This window comes from Zeugodacus cucurbitae, chromosome 5 (genome assembly GCF_028554725.1).
Source record: "Zeugodacus cucurbitae isolate PBARC_wt_2022May chromosome 5, idZeuCucr1.2, whole genome shotgun sequence".
NCBI lineage: Eukaryota > Metazoa > Arthropoda > Insecta > Diptera > Tephritidae > Zeugodacus > Zeugodacus cucurbitae.
This window is the reverse complement of record NC_071670.1, coordinates 12034587-12049355: the sequence shown is the minus strand read 5'-3', so window position 1 is coordinate 12049355 and position 14769 is coordinate 12034587. Positions and strand designations below refer to the sequence as shown.

At 36.9% G+C, this 14769-nt stretch overlaps 1 protein-coding gene across 2 annotated transcripts in view; it reads right to left on the bottom strand.

The window, feature by feature from the left end:
• The window catches only part of LOC105219249 (uncharacterized), a 705022-nt gene that overhangs the window by 26709 nt on the left and 663544 nt on the right, over window positions 1–14769 (bottom strand). The window lies entirely within an intron of this gene.

Below are 14769 nucleotides of genomic sequence, written 5' to 3'. Positions count from 1 at the left end.
TCTAAAGACTTCCACCATACGAGGCCTTATTAGCTCCATGAGAGCTTATTGTCCAGGATGAGCCCTAGGTACTTGACTCTATCCGCTGGACGGGACAAGTTCCGCCCATCGAAGGCACGGACGCCTCCGGTATTTTCAGTACAGTTTTTTTTTTTTGGATTTACGGAAAGGTCACATCTGCAGCCCATTTCATTACTGGCTAGAGATAATAAAAAGGTAAAAATAGTCTCCAATTCTTAAATATTAAAAAGAATAATCCAAAATTGAGACACCTCCTAATCTCCTAAGATGTTTAAATCTTCCATATTAATAAAATATATAAGAGAAAGCTGTTTACACCTCTTTTCTTGATTTCTTCTCCACAGTCAACAACTTTTTATTTTAAAATATTGCTCCTCTTCAAATATGGTGTATATATAATATATAAGCTTTTGAGCTGCATACTCACTTGTGTTACAATCTCGAAGAAGCACCTTTCTTAACTACACTTAAGACCATAATGTCGCTGTCGGCAGATTTATGTCTGCACATAATATGTGGCTATTGACACAGGCAAAGCATTTCGACAAATAACGAGACAAAGTGTGTGGAAAACAACTGCAAAAAGCAAATAAAGCTTCAAAAGGCCTAAGAAAGAGCACATCACATATATCTAAGTATGTGTGCTTGTATACATATATGCATTAATGTGTGTGATGTTGCAAGCAGTCAGCTTAAGTCTGTAAGTGCGTGTACTTAGTAAAAATGCGTGCGTTAAAACTTTAAGTATTCAACCGCATAGTGGACGGGGCAAATGCGAGTATTTTAACGACACACGCAGCTGATGTGTATGTGCGTTTTTTGCTGTTGTTGTTGTTTTTACTTTTTACGACCCTTGTTTATTTATTTTACTTTATTATTGTATTTGCGCAAAAATTGCAAGGCCTGTGTCAGCAGTTGTACTATATTGTGACTAGAGGGCTGTCAAGCCTATGCTTGCTTACTGGCTGCTGTCTGCATGCTCATAAAGGCACAAGTGTGACAAAATTTCGGTTATTTGCATACATTTGGGCGTCAATGCAAATAACACTAAAGCACATACGCGAAAAAGTGAAAAATATAAACAATAATAAAAACCATACAAGCTGCAGAGACACACACTCATACATATAGAAAGAGACAGAAACATATCGAGCGTGAGAGAGAGAGAGAAAGCGAAAGTGAGAAAGGTAAACAATTCTACAAAATTGTGGCGCGTTTACTAGTAAGTTAAGCTGGCCGCAAGGCTTTTTCGCGCTTGCCAAACAAGTCAGCCGTAAATGACTTTTCCATTAAATACTCTGCATACTTTTAGGCACACTCTGGAAATTTGTTTAGTTTAGCATACATATGGGCGCTTAGCGAGTGCACATTTCGTTTATTTGCATTTTATTGCGTTTTACTTTATTTATTTAAGGCCTGTATGTATGTGTGGTCTGTGTCTGCGTGTTTTTTCAAACTTTTTATTTGCAGCAATCTAGGGATAGCTGTTTTCTGTTACACTAGGGCATTAGAAATGACTGTATTTTTAAGAGCAACGCAATTTTCCAATATTTTTACCACTCAATAAAAATTGTAGAACTTTTTAAATACCCTTACGAATATACTTATTCTTATTGGCCCTATAAAAGCTATAGCAAGAACACCTTTACAAATTTTTATATTTTTTTTATACTCTATACATTTCCTTGCCATCGTTTGCTGGCGTTGATTGTTGAGTTTACTTTCAAGTAAGTTTACTTTTGAAGTAAGCTTTTATGCGATTTAATGATATTTAATGATATTTTGTGGTATTTCTAATTTATAACATATCTGCTGAGACTTTTGTCTTGTTTTTATTGCCCACTCTGAGTTTTTAATTGCCCTCCCATACGTTTAAATTTAAATTTAATTTTTACACCTCGCAATTAGGTTCTTAATAAACTGGAGGCCTAGTTAAGTTTCTTATATTGATGAAAATGTTATAAAGGGTGATTTTTTAAGAGCTTGATAACTTTTAAAAAAAAAAAAACGCATAAAATTTGAAAAAAATCTCATCGGTTCTTTATTTGAAACGTTAGATTGGTTCATGACATTTACTTTTTGAAGATAATTTCATTTAAATGTTGACCGCGGCTGCGTCTTAGGTGGTCCATTCGGAAAGTCCAATTTTGGGCAACTTTTTCGAGCATTTCGGCCGGAATAGCCCGAATTTCTTCGGAAATGTTGTCTTCCAAAGCTGGAATAGTTGCTGGCTTATTTCTGTAGACTTTAGACTTGACGTAGCCCCACAAAAAATAGTCTAAAGGCGTTAAATCGCATGATCTTGGTGGCCAACTTACGGGTCCATTTCTTGAGATGAATTGTTCTCCGAAGTTTTCCCTCAAAATGGCCATAGAATCGCGAGCTGTGTGGCATGTAGCGCCATCTTGTTGAAACCACATGTCAACCAAGTTCATTCTTCCATTTTTGGCAACAAAAAGTTTGTTAGCATCGAACGATAGCGATCGCCATTCACCGTAACGTTGCGTCCAACAGCATCTTTGAAAAAATACGGTCCAATGATTCCACCAGCGTACAAACCACACCAAACAGTGCATTTTTCGGGATGCATGGGCAGTTCTTGAACGGCTTCTGGTTGCTCTTCACCCCAAATGCGGCAATTTTGCTTATTTACGTAGCCATTCAACCAGAAATGAGCCTCATCGCTGAACAAAATTTGTCGATAAAAAAGCGGATTTCACATTTCGAACCGAACACTGATTTTGGTAATAAAATTCAATGATTTGCAAGCGTTGCTCGTTAGTAAGTCTATTCATGATGAAATGTCAAAGCATACTGAGCATCTTTCTCTTTGACACCATGTCTGAAATCCCACGTGATCTGTCAAATACTAATGCATGAAAATCCTAACCTCAAAAAAATCACCCGTTATAAGCAACTGCTAAGGAAGTGTTTGCAATGTAGTAATGGTGTAGGAGAAAAAAATAATGATATTGAAGAAAAAATTAAATATGGTTGCCACATGTTCAAAAACGATCTGTAAAGTATTTTCTTGTTGAATATATTTTATAAGGGTTGCTAGCTTTTACCAAAAAATAATTAAAAAAAAATTGTGAAATAAACTTTAAGCAAAATGATCATCATATGGGAAGTATTTTAAAAATATTTCATGTATACAAAAATATTTTCAATAGTTTTGCTACCTAAATAGTTAAAGAGCCGAAGTTTGTTCAAACAAAATTAATGAAATAAAATTAATGATTTTTTAATCTTTTATGTACATGGAACTATTTTCAAAAGTTGCCACCTATTTCAACAGTCGCAATTGAAAATATTAAAATTAGAGAAGATACGTAGCACTCTTTTAATTAGAATTAATTTTGACGATACACCCAGGTAAATACCATGTGATTTTTAACTTTCAAATAATTTTGCTTATACCATTACTTTCAGTGCATTTCCATGGATACTAAAAATGCAATACAAAATTCCGTCATCTGTTACCACCATCAAATTCCAAGACACTACCAAACAATTCAACGGATTAAACCGTAAATAAACACACATGAGCATATTTAGCTAACGGTAAATATATGTAAAATAAACAGTACAATTTGGTAATGAAATTTCACAAACTACTTTCCATTTAAAGGTATTAGAACTAATGGAATTGAAATTAATGAAATGTGAAGTAAATGGTTGAAAGTGGAAAAAATGAACAAAAAGCGAAGTCAAATGCTTACCTAGACTTAAATGGGCAAAGATTTGAGGATAACTATAAAATGTGGAGAATTAAGAAGGGTAGATTGAAGGTAATAAGGAACAAGTAAGGAAAGGCTAAGTTCGGTTGCATCCGAACATTTTATACTCTCGCAATTTATTGAAGAAATTTTATTAAGATAACATACAAATTAACCCATAAATTCGGCATAAAGTTTAATAGAATAACGAAAATCGTCATATATAGTATATGAGGGCTGAGGTAATTCCTGAACCGATTTCATTCATTTTCATCAGCAAGGGATACTATATCCAAGACTATACGCTCAATTAATTTGGCTAAAATATCTCACATATTAACCGATACATATATGCGGAATAAAGCCCACCGTATTTTTAAAAAACCTATAATTAGATATATGGGAGCTAGGATATGTTATGACCCGATTTTAATAATTTTTGAAACAGAGAAGAAAACAATTTCCTCTGAATTACATTAAATTATCACAGAGATTTACCCATATTTTCGTTTAACCCTTAGGCGCTGAGTTCAACATGCTCGACATCTGGGGCCTTGAAAAGTTATAGTCCGTTTTACAACAATTTTTTCACAAGTGAAGCCAGATCATCTCTGGATTATTTGTGTAAAGTTCTATTCCGTTATCTTCATTGGTTCCTTATGTTTATATTATAAAGTGAAGTCATAAGATTGAATTTGTATTGATTTGAAAATTTAGTTATAAGGAATGTAGTCGTGGTTGTGAACCGATTTCGACCATTTTTATCCGTGTTATCAGGGTGGCAAGAAAATATCATATACCGAATTTTATTGAAATCTGTCGAGTAGTTCCTGAGATATGGTTTTTGACCCATAAGTGGGCGATGTCACGCCCATTTTCCATTTTGTAAACAAATCTGAGTGCAGCTTCCTTCTGCTATTTCCTCTGTAAAATTTAATGTTTCTGACGTTTTTCGTTAGTGAGTTAACACACTTTTAGTCATTTTCAACCTAACCTTTGTATGGGAGGTGGGCGTGGTTATTATCCGATTTCAACTATTTTCTTGGTGTGTGGTGTACGTAAGAGAACCGACTGCAGAAAGTTTGGTTTACATAACTTTGTTGCTTTGCGAGTTAAATACAAATAACATATTTGTGGGCGGGCTAGGCCCACTTCCCCAAAAAAATTACACCCAAATATGCCCCTTCCTAGTGCGATCCTTAATTCCAAATTTTACTTTTATAACTTCATTTATGGCTTAGTTATGACACTTTATGTGTTTTTGGTTTTCGCCATTTTGGCCCAAGGAATATTTGTGCCAAGTTTCTTCAAGAAATCTTAATTTTTACTCAAGTTACAGCTTGCACAGACGGACAGGACGGACGGTCAGTCATCCGGATTTCAAATCTACTCGTCACCATGATCACTTTGGTATATATGACTCTATATCTCACTCTTTTAGTTTTAGGTGTTACAAACAACTGTTATGTGAACAAAACTATAATAGTCTCTTAGCAACTTTTGTTGCGAGAGTATAAAAACAGAAGATGGCAGGGAAAGAAACACATATATTATGCTATAAATAGAAGAATTGCAGCACCAAAGGGTGCAAGAAAAGACTGGCATTCGAAGAAAATGCAGAGAAATAAATAAAAATGGAGCAGTAAAGTATAAAAAAGATGCTTAACTGCCATCTACAGGTAGCAAGTGAAAAATAAAACTGTTTAAGACAGCATGAAGCTGTCAATGTGACTATCCATTGAACATTTACACCGAAACTGTGTTAGTGTGCAAAATATACGCGATAAATGAGTGTGAAAGTAGTAAAAGGTGAAAGCGTATTTGAGTAGAGGCAACAACCGAAACTAATGGAAGTGTTGTGCGCGCATAAACCATCAAAGCTTAGAAAGCGGCATAAATACAAATACAGAAGTATGTGTTTGTATATATATGTATATATATATATAGCTAACAGCAAACAAAAGGCGAACGCCCTGAAAAGCCGACTGTTCACACTTTTAACGACAGACAACACCAACTACACATATGCTCATTACGACCGTAGCGTATACGTAATTATTTAAGTCAAGCCTTAACCTCTTGACGTATCAATTAGCGCAACGAAATTCGCTTCCAACTGTTCGCACACAACTTGCATTAAACAAACCAGTTTTGATGCTTACGAACAGGCACAAAACGAATCGAAATGTGAAAGCATGTAATAAAACTATTTATTTTAGATTAGATGTTGTGCACGGAAATAACGGGAAAATTTCTATTCTCTGTTCATTAAATGTACACTTCTACACACCGTGATAATCATCCACAGAAATTCGTGGAGATACGTCAAGGGGTTAACAGCAACACCTTCGGCCACAAAGCAACCACATGGCATACATATGCATGGTTGTAGTGATATATGTAGAGCACCGATGTTGAAGTGTAATAAAGTAGATAAACCTAAGCGCACACACACACATGTTGACAGAAACTCGCGCTGTCTAAGAGCGAACCCAGCGATGTGTTGCAGGAATAGAAAAAGGATGGTAGCGCTACTAAATGTCAGCAAGTGTGGCATGGCTGTGCGTTTGTTTTTGTCTGTAGGAGAAACAGCTGAAATGTATAGCAGACGCTGTGGTCACTAAGACAAAAGGCAAATAAACACACATGTAGGCGTAAACAGCAAAACGAAAACGAAGAGAATTCGCGAGCATTGCGGCTTAAAGGCATAGAAAAGGATGGACGTGAAAAAGTGTAGCAAAACCCAAGAAAAATAAAAGTGAACTGTTTATTGTCGAATAACGCGCGAATATACGAGTTTGAAATGCGTTCCTTACAAGCGTAAAAGCAACACAGAGAAAATGAAAATAAACATGTGAGTATGTGTATGTTTACACGACTTGATTACCAAAAGTGTGCGCTACATTGTATATGCGGGGATATACATACATACATTTGCCAGCACGACTATTGCATGCCACGCCAAGCTATTGTGGGTAAATATTCGTTGCATGCTTTTAGGCGTATACACAGTGTTTTTTGTTTATTTTTTGTTTAGCTGCGCTTTTGTTACACTTGTGGCCGGTAAGTAAGTCTGCTTGCCTGTTTGCTGTTGTATGCACTTCTAGCAAATACGTTGAGGCTGGTTGCTTAGCGTAATTCCTACAGCTGTACATATAGTGTAGCATACTTTTTAGCGCATATATATCTTTCCTGTTAAAGCTTGCACACTTTTTGTGTGCATTTTACTTTGCTTTCTTGTGCATGCTTCCATTTTAATTTGTGCTTTACGCGCTGGGGTTTTGCTACATTTTCGTGGGCGTTCATGTGTTATTAAATTAGTGCATACTTTAAGGCGTGCAAATGTGAAATTAGTGTTGGAGTTTAATTTAGTGCTCTACAGTAGTTTTGTGTACACGTTGGATAATGAAGGGCGTTACTTGGAAGAACGAATAGCAATTGAGATTGTTGTTTGGGGGAGAAGCTTAACTTTTTTTTGGTAAGAGGTTAAGTGGGTTTCAAAATTTGAAAAAAAAATTTGTGTTATTAAATAGTGCAATGTGTTTTAGGAGGATGGAGTCATATGTAGAAGTTCACGTAAGTGAGGAAAGTTTCTGACTGCCATTCACTTGGGAGTGGCCAGGAACGATTCTTTTACATGTGGCTCAAGCAGCTCACAACTTCCGGTCTTAGACCAAGTATCCTCTGGGTAGCCAACAGACATCCGTCTGGAAACGAGCTAAAGTGAGAAGGCGAATCCCGCTTATGCGGTTGTGCGTAGGGCTTGGGACCCACCACATAAAAACGAATAACCAGTGAATAAGAAACACAGGCCTCGGATGAGAAACCCCCCTTTTGATGACGACCACGGCAAACGTATAAAGGACTATGATTTAAGGGCATGCACCTGGAATGTCCGGACCCTTAATTGGGAAGGTGCCTCTGCCCAGCTGGTTGATGTCCTCGTAAGAGTAAAGGCTGACATCACCGCAATCCAAGAAATGCGATGGACGGGACAAGGACGGAAGAAGGTGGGTCCTTGTGACATCTACTACAGCGGCCATATAAAGGAGCGCAAATTCGGTGTGGGATTCGTGGTGGGAGAGAGACTCCGTCGTCGAGTCCTGGCATTCACTCCGGTGGATGAACGTCTAGCCACAATCCGCATCAAAGCGAGGTTCTTCAACATATCGCTAATTTGCGCCCACGCCCCAACGGAAGAGAAAGACGAAGTGATCAAAGATACCTTCTATGAGCGCCTAGAACGTACCTATGAGCGCTGCCCCCGCCACGATGTCAAAATCGTGCTTGGCGATTTCAACGCTAGGGTGGGTAAAGAAGGTGTTTTTGGCACAACAGTCGGAAAATTCAGCCTCCATGACGAAACATCACCAAACGGTCTGAGGCTGATCGACTTCGCCGAGGCCCGAAATATGGTCATCTGTAGTACTAGATTCCAGCATAAGAAAATCCATCAAGCTACTTGGCTGTCCCCGGATCGAATCACTCGCAACCAGATCGATCATGTTGTGATAGATGGACGACATGTCTCCAGTGTTTTTGATGTGCGTACGCTTCGTGGTCCCAACATCGACTCGGACCACTATCTTGTAGCAGCTAAGATACGCACCCGCCTCTGTGTAGAAAAGCGCACACGTCAACAAACACAAGGAAGGTTTGACATCGAGAAGCTGCAATCACAACCGACAGCCGAACGATTTTCTACTCGACTTGCACTCCTGCTCCCTGAGAGCACTCATCAGCATCTCGGTATAAGGGAGTTGTGGGACGGCATATCAAACTCCTTACGTACAGCTGCAACCGAAACCATTGGCTTTCGGAAAAGCCAAAAAAACAGCTGGTATGATGAGGATTGTCGTCTCGCAGTGGAGAGAAAACAGACTGCCTACCTCGAAATGTTGCGATCGACCGCAACACGAGCGGGATGGGAAAGATACCGAGAGCTGAAGAGGGAAGCGAGACGCATTTGCAGAAAAAGAAAGAAAGAGGCCGAAATGCGTGAGTATGAAGAGCTTGACAAGCTGGCCGACAGGGGTAATGCTCGAAAATTTTACGAAAAGATCCGGCGACTAACTGAAGGTTTCAAGACCGGAGCACACTCCTGTAGGACCCCCAGGGGTGATCTAGTGGTTGATGACCAGAGTATACTGTGTTTGTGGAGGGAACACTTCTCCAGCCTGCTGAATGGCAGTGAAAGTACAACACCAGGAGATGGCGAACCCGATTCCCCAATCGACGACGATGGAACAGATGTTCCATTGCCCGACCGTGAAGAAATTAGAATAGCAATTACCCGCTTGAAGAACAACAAGGCGGCGGGGGCCGATGGATTGCCGGCCGAGCTATTCAAATACGGCGGCGAAGAGCTGATAAGGTGCATGCATCAGCTTCTTTGCGAAATATGGTCGGAAGAAAGCATGCCCGACGATTGGAATCTCAGTGTACTCTGCCCAATCCACAAAAAGGGAGACCCCACAATCTGCGCCAATTACCGTGGGATCAGCCTCCTAAATATCGCATACAAGGTTCTATCGAGCGTACTGTGTGAAAGACTAAAGCCCACCGTCAACAAACTGATTGGACCTTATCAGTGTGGCTTTAGACCTGGAAAATCAACAACTGACCAGATATTTACCATGCGCCAAATCTTGGAGAAGACCCGTGAAAAAAGGATCGACACACACCATCTATTTGTCGACTTTAAAGCTGCTTTCGACAGCACGAAAAGGAGCTGCCTTTATGCCGCGATGTCTGAATTTGGTATCCCCGCAAAACTAATACGGCTGTGTAAGTTGACGTTGAGCAACACCAAAAGCTCCGTCAGGATCGGGAAGGACCTCTCCGAGCCGTTCGATACCAAACGAGGTTTCAGACAAGGTGACTCGCTATCGTGCGACTTCTTTAACTTGATGCTGGAGAAAATTATAAGAGCTGCAGAGCTAAATAGAGAAGGTACAATCTTGGTGAACGAGGACAAGACGAAATATCTCCTGTCATCAAACAAACAGTCAGCGCATTCGCGTCTTGGCTCCCACGTCACTGTTGACAGTCATAACTTTGAAGTTGTAGATAATTTCGTATACCTAGGAACCAACATTAACACCGATAATAATGTCAGCTTGAAATCCAACGCAGAATCACTCTTGCCAATAGGTGCTACTATGGACTGAGTAGGCAATTGAAAAGTAAAGTCCTCTCTCGACGAACAAAAACTAAACTCTACAAGTCCCTCATCATTCCCGTCCTACTTTATGGTGCAGAAGCGTGGACGGTGTCAACATCCGATGAGACGGCACTAGGAGTTTTCGAGAGAAAGGTTTTGCGGAAGATTTACGGTCCCTTAAACATTGGCAACGGCGAATACCGCAGAAGATGGAATGATGAGCTGTATGTGTTGTTCGACGACATAGACATAGTCCAGCGAATAAAAAGACAGCGGCTACGCTGGCTGGGTCATGTTGTTCGAATGGATGAAAGTGCCACAGCTCTGAAAGTTTTCGATGCAGTACCCGCTGGTGGAAGCCGAGGAAGAGGGAGACCTCCACTCCGGTGGAAGGACCAGGTGGAGAAGGACCTGTCTTCACTTGGTATTACCAATTGGCGCCAAACCGCCAAAAGGAGAGATGCGTGGCGCACTGTTGTGGACTCGGCTATAACCGCGTAAGCGGTTTCTACGCCAGTTAAGAAGAAGAATGTGTTTTAAATATTATGCAAAAATATCTAATCAATCCGAGTAATATTCTACGAGATATACCCTTTAGAAGTTCCGTCAATCAGGCCACGTCAGTACGAATGTAAAACATTGAACGCATTTATCTTAAAACTCCCTCTTTATAGTCGGTGGACAAGATAACTCAACAAGTTATGAAGCGATTCTGATAAAATTTCGCACACATCTTGGAAGGAACATTATCTCGTTAATGAACGAAGGATTTTTTATATCATTATTGTAACTATTTTTTTTCGAACAAATATATGTCGAAAATTTTACCAAAAAAGTGAGTTTTTTGGTTAAAACTGTGTCAAAAATTCAAATTTCAATATTTTTTTTCTTCGTTCATTAACTATATTTATCTATATACTATCGAAATATTTTTGGTTTATTGTTTTTAGATGAACCAATCATGAGTTATGAGACCACGAGACCATTTTTTTTGGACATGTCATGAGAGATGAGGTGCCAACGGCTGAGTTTTCGGAATTTTTAAATAAAAATTTCACAAAATTTTTTATACGCTGAATTGTTTAAATGAAATATATGATTGTATAACCTAAAAAGTTTTTTTTAGAACATTATGATCGATATATATTACTTTTAGTTCAGAATTTTGAATATTTTTTAGAAAAAGAATTTAGGTATGAAGTATGCTGTTTGGTTTACTATTGAGTCAGAGGCGAGCTGAGCAATAAATTAGTTTTTTGGTAATTAAAAAATATTTTTTATAAGAATTTTTTTTTACAAACTCTATGAAAGCACCCATACTCCAAAGCAGTAGCGAAAAAGGTTGAGTTTACATAGTTAAATACTGTTACCAGTCAATTGCATTAAAAGTAATACACTCAATAAAAATATCTATTAACATACTAAGTATATAATAAAATCTTATATATACTCTATATACATATGTTACCAGCGTTAAGCTCAAAAAGATTTGTTTTCACTAGTTCTTTTTGTTGTTGTTGTTGTTTTTTTTACTGCTGCTTCTCTATATCTTTCTATCGATCGTGCTTCTTTCCCACTCAAAATTCACCATAATTTATCTTAATTAAATATTTGCCTTAGCAAGAGTTAAGTATGCGTCTTTGACCAACCCTAGGGCGTATACGCAACATTGTTGTATGTCAATACTTCAAGCACATTTCGGTCAACAAATTTCGGCATTAGCCTATACAAATTCATTTCCCACACAACCATATGCCTGCTAATCACACACACATATATATATATGAATACTACAACACCCTACATTCCCCCTGCGGTGTTGCCGGCTATTAAATGCCTTTGTCGTATATTCAAAAAATTAATTAAAATGTTGTCATGTTGCATTTGCTTCACGTTCCTTGCGACTGACTGCCGCATTTAATAGCCTAATGAGTAGCATAAATCTGTAGGAATTCTTAATTAGTGCTTTCTTCTTTTTTTCAAACGCCTACACAAGCTGTGCATTTTATGTGCCAACTGACCAAAACAAAGCAGCCAGCGTAGTGGAAACAGCAAATAAGTAAAATTTAAAGTAAAATATGTTCGGAGAAGCAGCAAATTATTGCTTTCACTAAATATTATTTGTTTCTTGCGTTTTCCTTTTCTTTTCTTTTTTCTTTTCTTTTTTGTTATTATGCTTTTTTTATACAATTTCATTGTTTTCATTTCAAATTCACTTATCACATCAGCTTTTTGTGTGTTTTCACTTACATTGCATTGTGTTTGCAACAAAGTGGCGTCAAATAAATTCATTTGTTTCATAGTTTCGCTTTTTTGCTTTTTGTTGCTCCTCTTTGGCATTGTGTTCATATGTTGTTGTTTATCTATTTTTACGCTTTTTAATCCATATAGACTGCGGAAATCTTTTAAAATATATTTTTTTCAAACTTTTTTTTTCTGTTTTTTGTCCACTTTTGTACTTCCATTTACGACTTTGTCCTATGGCATTTTCTTATAAATTGTTTCATATATTTTGGTTGTTTGGTTGACTTGATAAGCTGTAATTATTTAATTTGTTAAAAGCTACATTTTTTGTTGCTGAGTGCACAGTGGTTTAGTTTAAAGCATTCCACCATTTGCTTTAAAGTTAAAGTTGAATAGAAATATTATATTTAGGAAAATTTATATTGTATTTCTTTACTGATAATTAAAGCTTCATGTACTGCAAACCAAGTGAAGTTATGAAATTCGTTTTGGTTCTAGAAAGAGAAAATAGATCACACGATCTATTCTAACCTTAATGTGCCTGAAATATCGTTATCTATATTAAATTTTGTAGAAACATTCTGATGCTCTAGCAAACTACATATGCTCATCAAAAGTATACCTTCCTTTAAGTAAAAATTAATTTAATCAAATTAAATTAATTAGCAGAATTACTTATTATAGAACCACTTAAGATCAAAGACATTGGTTTATTAAGAGAGCCACCCAAAAGACAAAAAAGAGTAGCAGAGAGTATAGATTGCCCTGAGATAGTGACAACAAAATACTTTAATTTGTAAAAACTGCGATAAGCAATTCCTCTTCCCGAATTTTAGTTCTGGTCTACTCTTTAAAATATGATTATTTAAAGCATTGCATAACTCATTCTCATTAAAAATACCTAAAATTGGTAAATCGCAAGTAATATTGATTTAGAGAAGCATATCTTGCCGCGTTTGGTTGAAGAATGGAAAATATATCCACCTAGTTTAAAGAGTTAGTCGGTCTGGTTAGCATATGTATTTCCATGATATAAGCTTCTTATAGCCTTTTCACACAGGAGCTAATTGATCAATTAACCGGCCTCTGTTTGATTAAAACGCTGATTAATATCGATTTACAAAACAAAATAAAAATTTAATTTTAATTTCTATTAATCTTAATTTTTTGGTTGAATTTTAATTGACATAATAATTAAATGCAACCCTGCGACAAAGACCGGGTTTCTCAATCCAAATTTTAATTGATCAATTAATTTGTCTATGTGAAAAGGTTATAAGGAATTTTTGCCTACGAAAATTTTTTTTAGTACCAGTATTCCATATAACTCGTTTTCCATAATTACCCTTTAAGGTCATTCGATTATATTTACTTTACACTTGCGCTAATTTCATTTTGTTTCAACTTCATTTTTGTCCCTTTTTAAAAGTTCATTTTTCATACTTTTTACACGATTGTTATTTCTTCTCTTTCCACTTACAGAGAGCGTTAAAGTGCTCACTTGCTTTGGAGCCGTAGCAGCATTTAATATGAATTTGATTTCCCCTGTGTGAGGCGGATACATCAAATTCACATTTGTTCGACAGATGAGAATACAGAAATACATACAAGCAATACAATATCTAGCTTCACTTGTAGGTATGTATTCGAGTACATTTAATGCAAATATGGTTTCTTAAAAAAAGTACTAAGTATGTAGATGCTCATATTAAGTGCAGCGCAACCAAGCAAACATTTGATCTTGGATTTTTAAAGACTAAAAATTTAAATCAGAAGTTATATAAATACGACTCCGTTCTGATTACATGGACCCGAACTGTCTTAAGATCGGAACTAGATCGGAACTTTCAGATAGCTTCCAGAATAGTAATACAGCATTTGGATAGATTGATAGAACTCTAAAATGATTATGACTTGTCTTGATCAGAAAGTCATAATGCCGCTCTGCCTTTCTCTTTCTCTCTCTTTCTATACTAACAGATAGTTCTAAGCATTTTAAAAAGTTCTTGGACGAAGGGATAAGTCAGTAGCTGCATTAAGATCGATACTATTTTTTAGTATCTATACCAATATGTCCACCAAAGTGCCAGGTCCCTCTAGTGAATACATTGACTGCTATATTTTGTTTATTGGGTTTGTCGCTGTGTTGTATTATGATACAAACTTATTCATTGTATGATACGCATAATTTTCGTTTTTTTTATCTACACTCACTTTAATAATATTGGGAAAAACTTACAGTAGACATTTCGGGTTAAAAATACACAAGAGACTTTGATAGACACAAAAGGGATATGGATATTGTATTAAAACACAAATACTTGGCATTTTTTCCACAACGAAATACATGCTTATTATTGGAAGTTATTCTTGGAGGTACATTGTACATATGGGAGCGTGTATTGTTTGATGTGCATTATTGTCAATTAAGGGTTATGGGTCTCTTTGACAAAGGAAACAAAATTGTATGCAGAAATATTTTATTTGGGATCTCTTGTATTCTTGTAAGAAATTGGCTAATTTTCTTCACAACAGAAACGTTTTGTTTATTTTCATTAGAAATTTATTTTGAAAGTATAGTATATAATCTTGAATGACGGCTTAGTTAAAAGTTAAAGAACC